Source organism: Myxocyprinus asiaticus, chromosome 13 (assembly GCF_019703515.2).
Source record: "Myxocyprinus asiaticus isolate MX2 ecotype Aquarium Trade chromosome 13, UBuf_Myxa_2, whole genome shotgun sequence".
In the NCBI taxonomy this organism is placed as follows: domain Eukaryota; kingdom Metazoa; phylum Chordata; class Actinopteri; order Cypriniformes; family Catostomidae; genus Myxocyprinus; species Myxocyprinus asiaticus.
The window spans coordinates 25,156,866-25,165,849 of NC_059356.1; the positions used below are offsets into that span (position 1 = coordinate 25,156,866).

The window sequence follows — 8,984 nt, forward strand, 5'->3', positions numbered from 1 at the left end:
AAGCATTTCTGGGAGCTGAAGTGAGGCTTGCTGAACAATGCTCACACCTGATAAAAATGCAGAAAATAAGTCATGAAAAATATTACTTTGTGGCTATTTGAGTCTTTGAGGCTTACTTTGTTTAAAGGATAGCAGAAACGGCACTTGTCAAAGCATAGGGCTTTTCACTTTTTCTAAAGAATAATCTGGGGAAGGAATTAAAACACTGCAGATATAAAGACGCAACAAACTCACATAGAGTGAACATATGAGCAATTAATTTGCAAAATATCTGCAAAGCTCTACACTTTAAGAGGTATGTTTATTTTATTTTTTATATATATATTTATATTTGTACATTTATATATGCACATATTCTGGCCAAATTTGTTTTCACTGATATTTAAAAATAAACATTTACACATAGTTATGTGAGTAATTAACATGACATTTTAAGCATTGTCATCAGTGTCCTGCTGTGTGACACTTTCTTCATCCAAGTATTTTAAACCACATTTTATGATCTTGTATAGCTATATAATTAGCTTTTTTAATCTTTTTCAACAACTTTTTGTTTTTTTCAAAATACAAGTATTTAGCATTAGTATCACCAATGATGACATGAAATAAAGGGATACATTTTCTTACATCATTTACATTCTGACATTTTGTTTTGCTCCACACACTTGTTAGACCTCACTAATGCCAAACAAAATTAGATAGATAGATAGATAGATAGATAGATAGATAGATTGATAGATAGATAGATAGATAGATAGATAGATAGATAGATAGATAGATAGATAGATATCATATTTTAAGAATGACCCATGAGCATTCAGTGTGTGAGCACCTGGTGTGTGTATTCAGGCATGTTTCTGCAACAGCTCTGAACACTCTATCTGGTTCTCTTGTGTCTGACCCCACTGAAGGTTCAGCAGGCCTGAGAGATGACACCCACTGAGATGAAGTGAGTAGAAGAAGGGCCTGTTCTCTGTATCCCATTAACATCACTTCGTAAAATGCTCCTACACAACATGAGCAAACAGACAACCATGTGTTGGCTGGCTCGGCTTTCTACAGGTATGGCATATTTGGATTTCATTTAGACCCTGGCTCGCATGTTGGTGATGGATTGTCTGAATGCTGCGTGTTTGAGGGTACAGGGCATTGAACAAGAATGTACCCGGCCCTCTATCAACCATTTGTGTGCATGTGTGTTCATTTGCCCTGAAAAAAAAATCACTGCTAATCTGTCTTATATTAGTGTCACATGAACCTCACACCTAAGTAATGTGTGTCCACCACATTTTTAGAAAATTACTCCCCTACGAAACTTTAAATAGAAGTAAACTAACAGGATAACAGCTGATGTATTCATTAGGCTTTATCTAGCGTCTCTTACAACCATACTCTGTCTTGAATTACAAATTAACTACTGTAACTGCTAATTAAGGTCATCACAATTTTGGCATCTGACACTGCATGTCCACTTAGAATGCTGATGTTAACTCCCATAAGAGAGTCATGGGTTGAGTTTCACATTAGCAACATGCTCAAGATGATCTTGGTGCAATGTGTGTGGGTTGGAGGTTCCTCCACGGCCTCTGTCATAAACACTGACTTGTTAATCCTGTGGGTCACATTGCTGGGCTGTTGGAGAGGGGTGAGAGATGCTGAGAATACTTGGCTATATTAAGCGCCCCTCTTTATCAAAAACATCCTCTCTCTCTATTACTGTAATTAATTTCTCCCTTATTTACCCTTATTTCCCATAAAAAGGAGATGGTAGGAAACACCTGGGCCATTGAAAAAGGGTAGATTGTAAAACACTAAATTGCTTAAAGCTACACTATGTTAGATTTTTTGGTTAAATTGAATACCATCCCATTATTGAGTTCTTAAAAAAAAAAAAAAAAAAAACTGTATTCAAAATCGTGTCCTTCTCCCTGATAAACTACTGTAAGCCTCAAATAATGTTTTATATTTTGAGCTGTTGGGTCGTATTTTGCGCGAAATCAAAGGTTTACATCATTCGTCCTTGCGTGTTTAATTTCTGGTAGGGTTGTTGATGCTTATATTGGTTGTCTTGCTGTAATGAATGAAACATCACTTGGGGGATATTGTGTTTAACGATCACGGTGTGTTTAATAGGCTACGATTTCCGGTTAAGTTACTGTAACATGTTTAATAATATTCATAACTTCTGAATATTTAATAACATTGCTGTAGTTTCAGGTTTCTCTACAGTAAGTTGTGTGTTTACTTGTGCTGCTATCTTCTCATTTTTCTGGCCCCAGTCGCAGAAATGCACAAGTTGTATCAATTTTCATTGACCTTTTAACAGATAGTCTGTTTACAATCCATTCTTAGTACAAGGTACTACAAGGTAATTCCCTGTGAATGTATACTCATCTCAAGTTGTTTATGATGTACCAATTTCATAGCACAGCAATGTACATATTAATTTGTTTAGTGTGTAAACATCTCTAATATAACTTTTACTGCCAAAGAAACGAATAAGGAAACAAATTATCATAACTGATATATTTCTTATTTTTATGTTTAATAAAGTATATTACATCCACATTATTACTGAATCCTCTTTTTGTGTTTTTGTTAATATAGAACACCTATGGGATGAAATGGAGTTAAAAATGCCAGGTCGTCATTGTTCTAGTGTGGATGAACTGAAACCTTTGGTGGCTGAAACTTAGAGGAAGTTTTCTCTACAGCTTTTACAGAAGTTTGTTGATTCTATGCCCAGAGAAGGAAAGGATTGCAAATCAAGCACTAAAACATTTTTAATTGCAACTTAAGTTTACACATACTTTTTGGGGCCACTGCATTATACACACACACACACACAAACATGTTTTTATATCATTGTGGGGACTCTCCATAGACTTCCATGCATTCTATGGCTTTTATAGGGATCTAACGATAATATCTATTCCCTAACCCTAACCCTACCCCTAAACCTATCCCTCACAGAAACCTTTTTGCATTTTTAAATTTTCAAAAAAACATGTTTAGTATGTTTAATAAGCTGGCTGGGCCCCACAAGGATCTCAAGTTTTACTATCCTTGTGGGGACATTTGGTACCCACAATGTAGTATAAACATGTACACGCACACACACCTGACATTTAAGAGCATAATTTCACTGAAATACTCTCCAATTTTATTAAATATACATAATTTAAATGCTAATAGGTTATAAAGTTGTTCTCAATTGAAGGTGAGTCTATAGACATTGGTACTGTAGTTGTCCTTTCTCCGCACCTGTATGCAGCATAGGCCTGCAGCTCTTATTTGGTCCGTTTTGCACCATCAATTTCAACCAGTCTAGCTGGCCTGGCCCACAATGGGCTAAATTTGGGCTCTCATGTCTCTCTTTATCTTCCTGCAACAAAGATGTCGACTCCCCTGATGTACTCATCCAAAGAGCATGCAGCACAAGTGGGTCGAGGTGCTGGCTAATTCACTCACCAAGCCTGCTCAAGAAAAAGTGTGTTGTTTCTTTGGGTTATTAAAGGTTGAACACTGCCTTTCAGTTGATAATTGGTTACGGTCTGCAACCACATCTGCCAAAAACTAATCAACACTTTCACAAGACAGCTCTGGCAGAACAAGAGCCCAGCAAATATTATTAATACTTGTTTATTACTTGGGTTAATGTTTCTTTTTTTTTTTTTTATGAAATAAACGTTATTTGTTTTTGAAAATGTTTATTATTAAGGTCAAGTTAAGTGTAGCATTGTTTAATTTGGATTATTTTGTCCGGACAAAGAGAGTGAGTGACCCCAATGCTTGTCAAATTCTAATAAACACAATTTTAACCAGCAGCTGCAAAATACCAGGCACTTAATGCCCAGACACTAAAAGTTGGGCTTTTAAAAAAGTCAAGCTGAAGACATTCATGATATTACTGTTTCACCATAAAAAAAAGTTAAAAAAATTGCCCCTTTCTTTTGCCCCTCTTTTTTTTAGAACTGTGGGTCTACTGCAAGTATAAGTGATTCTGTGGCAAATGTGGAAGAACATGATATTGACAAGGATGCTCTATTTCTACTTGGTTGAAGAATGGTAGAAATGGTGAACGTACTAAACCCTGTAATTTTCAATATCTCCTACCAAGCTAAACCTTTCTGGCATTTATTCAAACAGTGGAAAGGAACATTGTTTGACATTTAACATATAATTTAATCCAATGGAATAAACATAGGCCTACTCGTTAACAATAAATTAACAACAAGCATGGGTGCCTGCTGGATTTAATCTGAGGGTGTGCTCAGAAATCTGCCTAGAGGTATGCACAGGCCTTAAAATGAAACCCAAACCCGAGACCGTGTGGCCCGTATCGGTACCCGGCCTGAACGATACCGTCAGATTTTAAGCCCGAACACAAAATTGCTTACTATCTCATTTCTTCTCCAATTATCTTCTCCTAGTATCTTCTCCTAGTATAGCTGTATTTTACGGGGTCCGGGGGCATGCTCCCCTGTGAGATTTTTTTGTTGCAAAAAACAACACCAAAGCATTTAATTCTGGTGACTTTGAGATAAGCATTTATTTATTTTCTAGTGTATGAGCAGCATTCATGTAACTATTGGCTAAAGCATTTCTTCCAGTAACCGTTCAGACAGAGCTAAATGCACCACAACGAATAGAGCAGAACGCAAGTGTCTCGAGACGCGTTTTTATTAGTTGAAGAAGTACTTTTTAACTTGACGCAGCGTCTAAAAACGCAGCGCTCCTGTGAGAGATGCAAAAACACATGACAAACGTGATGCAGTTGTCAAAAGACATCCATGTAGCGAATGTTTACATGGAAAACAATTGAAAAACTGCAAGAGCAGACGCAAAAATACGTTCAGTTTGAGCACCCCCCTTATTCATATGTCACAGCACTAGCTGAAGTTTCTCAAAGTTACCTCTCAAAAAGTACATTTCCACTGTATCCAGCACTGTATTCGTAAATATCCCGATACTGTTTTACTGTGTGAGAAACCGCTCCAAATGAGTCAGTGTGAGAGCGCTCTGAACGAATTGTACTGAATCACGAATCGATTCAGACCATTTTGCAAGCCTGTTTGGCCAATTCACTGAAAAGAACCGACTCAGAGGAATTATTCATTTGCAAATTGGGCATTGCTAGTTCTTTTAAACAGCCAACAGAAATACGGGACACATTTCATGATTGGTGAAATATTCTGAGAGTAAATATTTCTCAGGTCAGTCGGAGCGCACAGTGCGTACGGCCGTACAGCTGCAGGTGCCACTGACGACAAGTTAAGTAGTGATCAAGAACTTAATTTAAAGCTATGTATCAAATAAAATGAAAACATGAAAAAACAAGGCTAAAGTAGATGAGGATGAAGTAGACCAAAGAGAAACAAAGTAGGTGGTTCTCAATTATTTTTGAAACTACAGAACTTTGAAAAAAAAAAAAAAAAAAGGCTTTGAAAGCATTAAATGTATTTCCTTTCAGCTTCATGTCATGAAAAAAGTGTTATTTAAAAAGTAAAATTAAAACTGAATGCTCATTGTTTCTTCTGTGTATTCTCTCCATGACAAATCAGAATTTGCAAAATAGAATGTGATTTGAAAACGGGGCAGTATTTCGCATGGCCCTTACAATACCCCAAATGAAGTAGACCTAAATAAATAAATAAATAAATAATTTCACCCAGGGGCAAAATAATTATTATTATAAACCCCCTTCCTCCCCCCTCAAACTATGACCTCGCCTTCAAGAGAAAAACCAAAACAGACAATTTCCCAAAGACAGCACATCATACTTTGTCTGCCACAGACAAAGGGTAAAGCATCCGTCTCTCAAGATTTGCTTCTGAAATTCTAAAACACTTAAATATCCATAGAATTGCCTTGGCAAATCCAGGAAATAAAACATTAAATACATATTAAATTTAGTGTATATGGAACACTGGAAAAACAACTGAAATTATGCACCCATGTGGCTCCCATAATAAGGTTAAATATGACTCAATTTTTAATATAAATAGAAATCTACATTTACATTTAAAGCAAACACTCTTATTCAATGCATTTTAGCTTCTCACATGAGAATTGTGGTCAACAGATGACCAAGAAACTTGATTTACAAATATAAACTTATTCACAGATCTTTTGTGATTTATCACAACATTTTCACAGGAAACTTAAATCAGGTAGGATTTTAGGGAATAACTGAATTTTCTTGCAAATTCTTCATTTCTTTTTCATCCTTAGATTTTTTTGATTTGATATTTTATTAACCAATATAATTTTCCAAATTATGTAGATATCAAAAGTGCAAGTTAACATAATTGTGTTTATGATTTTTTTTTTTTTTTTTTTTTAAAGAGCTCTTGGATCTCTCTGACAAACTCACACAGGCATTTAAACTTGGCCACTCCTGTCTGGGATCTGAAAACACATTTGGCCGTGTCCAAGTTAGTCTGGATTGGCAATGGACAGACTTGGGACACAGAATTTACCACACAGTAAGTTCTTACTCTCCAGTATGTTTATGATTGCTCATTTTGTATTTCATTCAAACTCTTAAGGACACAAGGCTTTACCACATGAGAGGTTTCTAAAAAGCCAAATTTTCAGTAAGTTGTTCTATCCATTTTTTATCATGTGAGAAATTGCTAAAAGGCCTCTAACCGGAACAAATCTTGCCATGGAATTACTGGATGAACTTAGATGAAAAGTTTGATAAATATTCTTTTAAAGGAAATTTTGTCTAAACTTGGCTATTCCCATACTTTCCCCTTTTATAAACAAGAGGTCCATTTTTGTGTGTATATTCCAACTGCACTTTGTGCCACAATAATTTTTCAGCTCAACTTGTTTGATTTCACCACATTTGATACTTGTTTGAAGAACAGCCTGTCACTTAACATTTGACCAAATAAGCGATCTTCAGAAACTTCTGAATATGCTTGCCAGACTTGTCCTGGAAATAGCTTGCAAGTAGAGTCTAGGTACTGTTTCACAAGACATATTCAAGTCAGATGACAGATCCTATAAATCTACTAAAAGCACATGTAATGTAATGTAATGTAAAAGTATGTTTTGTCTAAAGCTTTTTTTCCTTATAAAGGCGATACACTGTTTTTTGTCTTGACAGACTGGCCAGGAGGGAATACAGAAAAAATTGTCTGCCTTAAACTAAAAATAAATTTGGTGGTAGAGCACACCACAAGGATAAAATCTGCTGGCTGAGTCAACTGAATGTGTCATTTGCATTTTGTTCTTTAAAAAAGTGAAAAAGTCCCCAAAAAGTATCTGGACACTTAAAAGTCACACTTAAAAAATGTGTAACTGCCTTTGCATTATATAACAAATTATCAAACCAAGTGCCATTTATTTTAAAGAAAGTCTCATGAGAATTCATAAGAATAGTACATGATGGTGGATTTGTGAGAGATCATCCAACATTTCATTTAAAAATGTATAAAAATGTATCACATGCTCTTCCCTCATCTCCATCAAAACCCTCATATTTCCTTTCTTCCCTTGTACACAAAATGTATTTATCAATTGCAATCATGGTCACAGGTTCAAATTTATAGTTAGTTGTAGGCATGGGCTTTTAGTTAGGAGTTAAAATTATATATACTGCAAACCCATAAGTTTCACTTTCTTCTGTCGTACACAACAGGGTTTTTATTTTAATATGGAACCTTTTCATAGACTGTGAAGATGTGTTTCTGCCTTATTTACCAGCATAAATCTAGCAAATTTCTTTCATTTGCATTTTTAAAAATAATTTAGTGTACATTTATAATAATTTATAATTTAGTGAACATTTGTTCTTCATATGGAAAGTTGTAGAAACGTAATAATGCCATTTTACCCATGGCCAATAATGGCAAATGGGTGAGCAAAAATTATATTTGCTGTGGTCTCCCATTCACCCCTGTTGTCCCATTAGCGTTATGTTTAGGATCTGGGTAAGGTGTTAATTTTTTTTGGTTAGGTTTAGGTATGGGATTAGGGGTTGACACGGAAGTTTATTTTTCTTCCATCCAACAAAACAGGGCTTTTTCATTACTATCATGGTAAGGTTTACGGTCTGGGTATAGGTGTTACATTTCAATGATAGGTTTAACAACATCGATTTAGTTTAACAAGGAAGAAACAAAACAGCAGGGTCGACAAGGACACATGAGAAGTGTGTGTGATTGGTTGGTGTATAAGTCTAAGTTTGAAGTTTTCAAATGAACAAAGTCGCACGATTTCTTAAGAATTCACCATCTTCTAGTATTCTTACAAATTCTCAAGAGATCTGGTTGGAAATATAGCACAAACACTTTTCAAACAAAAAAAAATTACTACACAAAAGTTTGTTAGGGCAAATTATAAATCAATATATTGATCAAAATATAGACGTGTATTGTGATACTTTGTGGGTGTCAAAAGTTAGTGGAACATGGCCATAGTTAATGTGAATTACACTTGTGGTTACTCTGTTTGGACCCTTTTGATGGGAATTTGTGGGGAACCAACATCTGCATAAAAAACACCCCTTGAGACCAGTTGGTTAAAAGTATGACTTCCACATTGTATAAGTGTTCAAATACTTATTTTCTTATCATTTCTCCCACTAATTCAAATGATATTCCCTTATTTTATCAAAAGCCTATTTCTCCACCTGTTTGACTGCTTCTTTTTTTTTCTCCTTTGTGTTCATCTTGATAGGATCTTTCGTTTCTGCTGGCAGATCTTTCACTGTTCACAAAGTTCTGGCTGTGCTGCAACAGACCACCAGGCATGTTTGCGAATCCTTTTAGTCTTGAGGTGTATGATTTATCCTGGCATTCCCACTCCTTTCTCCATCGAGCAGAAGTTTAGTACAGACTGCGTATCTTAGTTTTGCTTGCCTAGCATTAATAATGCTTCTAGGAGTATGCATGTATATACCCACACACATACAGTGTATAAATATATGTTGCCAACAATTTGACAATTACACCCCAATGAAAATACTG

At 35.5% G+C, this 8,984-nt stretch overlaps 1 long non-coding RNA gene across 1 annotated transcript; it reads left to right on the plus strand.

Annotated features, from left to right (window-relative positions):
- Positions 1-925: 925 nt before the first annotated feature.
- Positions 926-8,984, plus strand: LOC127450575 (uncharacterized). Its single transcript, XR_007899007.1, has 3 exons — positions 926-1,062; positions 2,608-6,488; positions 8,695-8,984. It is a non-coding gene; the product is annotated as an uncharacterized LOC127450575 (long non-coding RNA).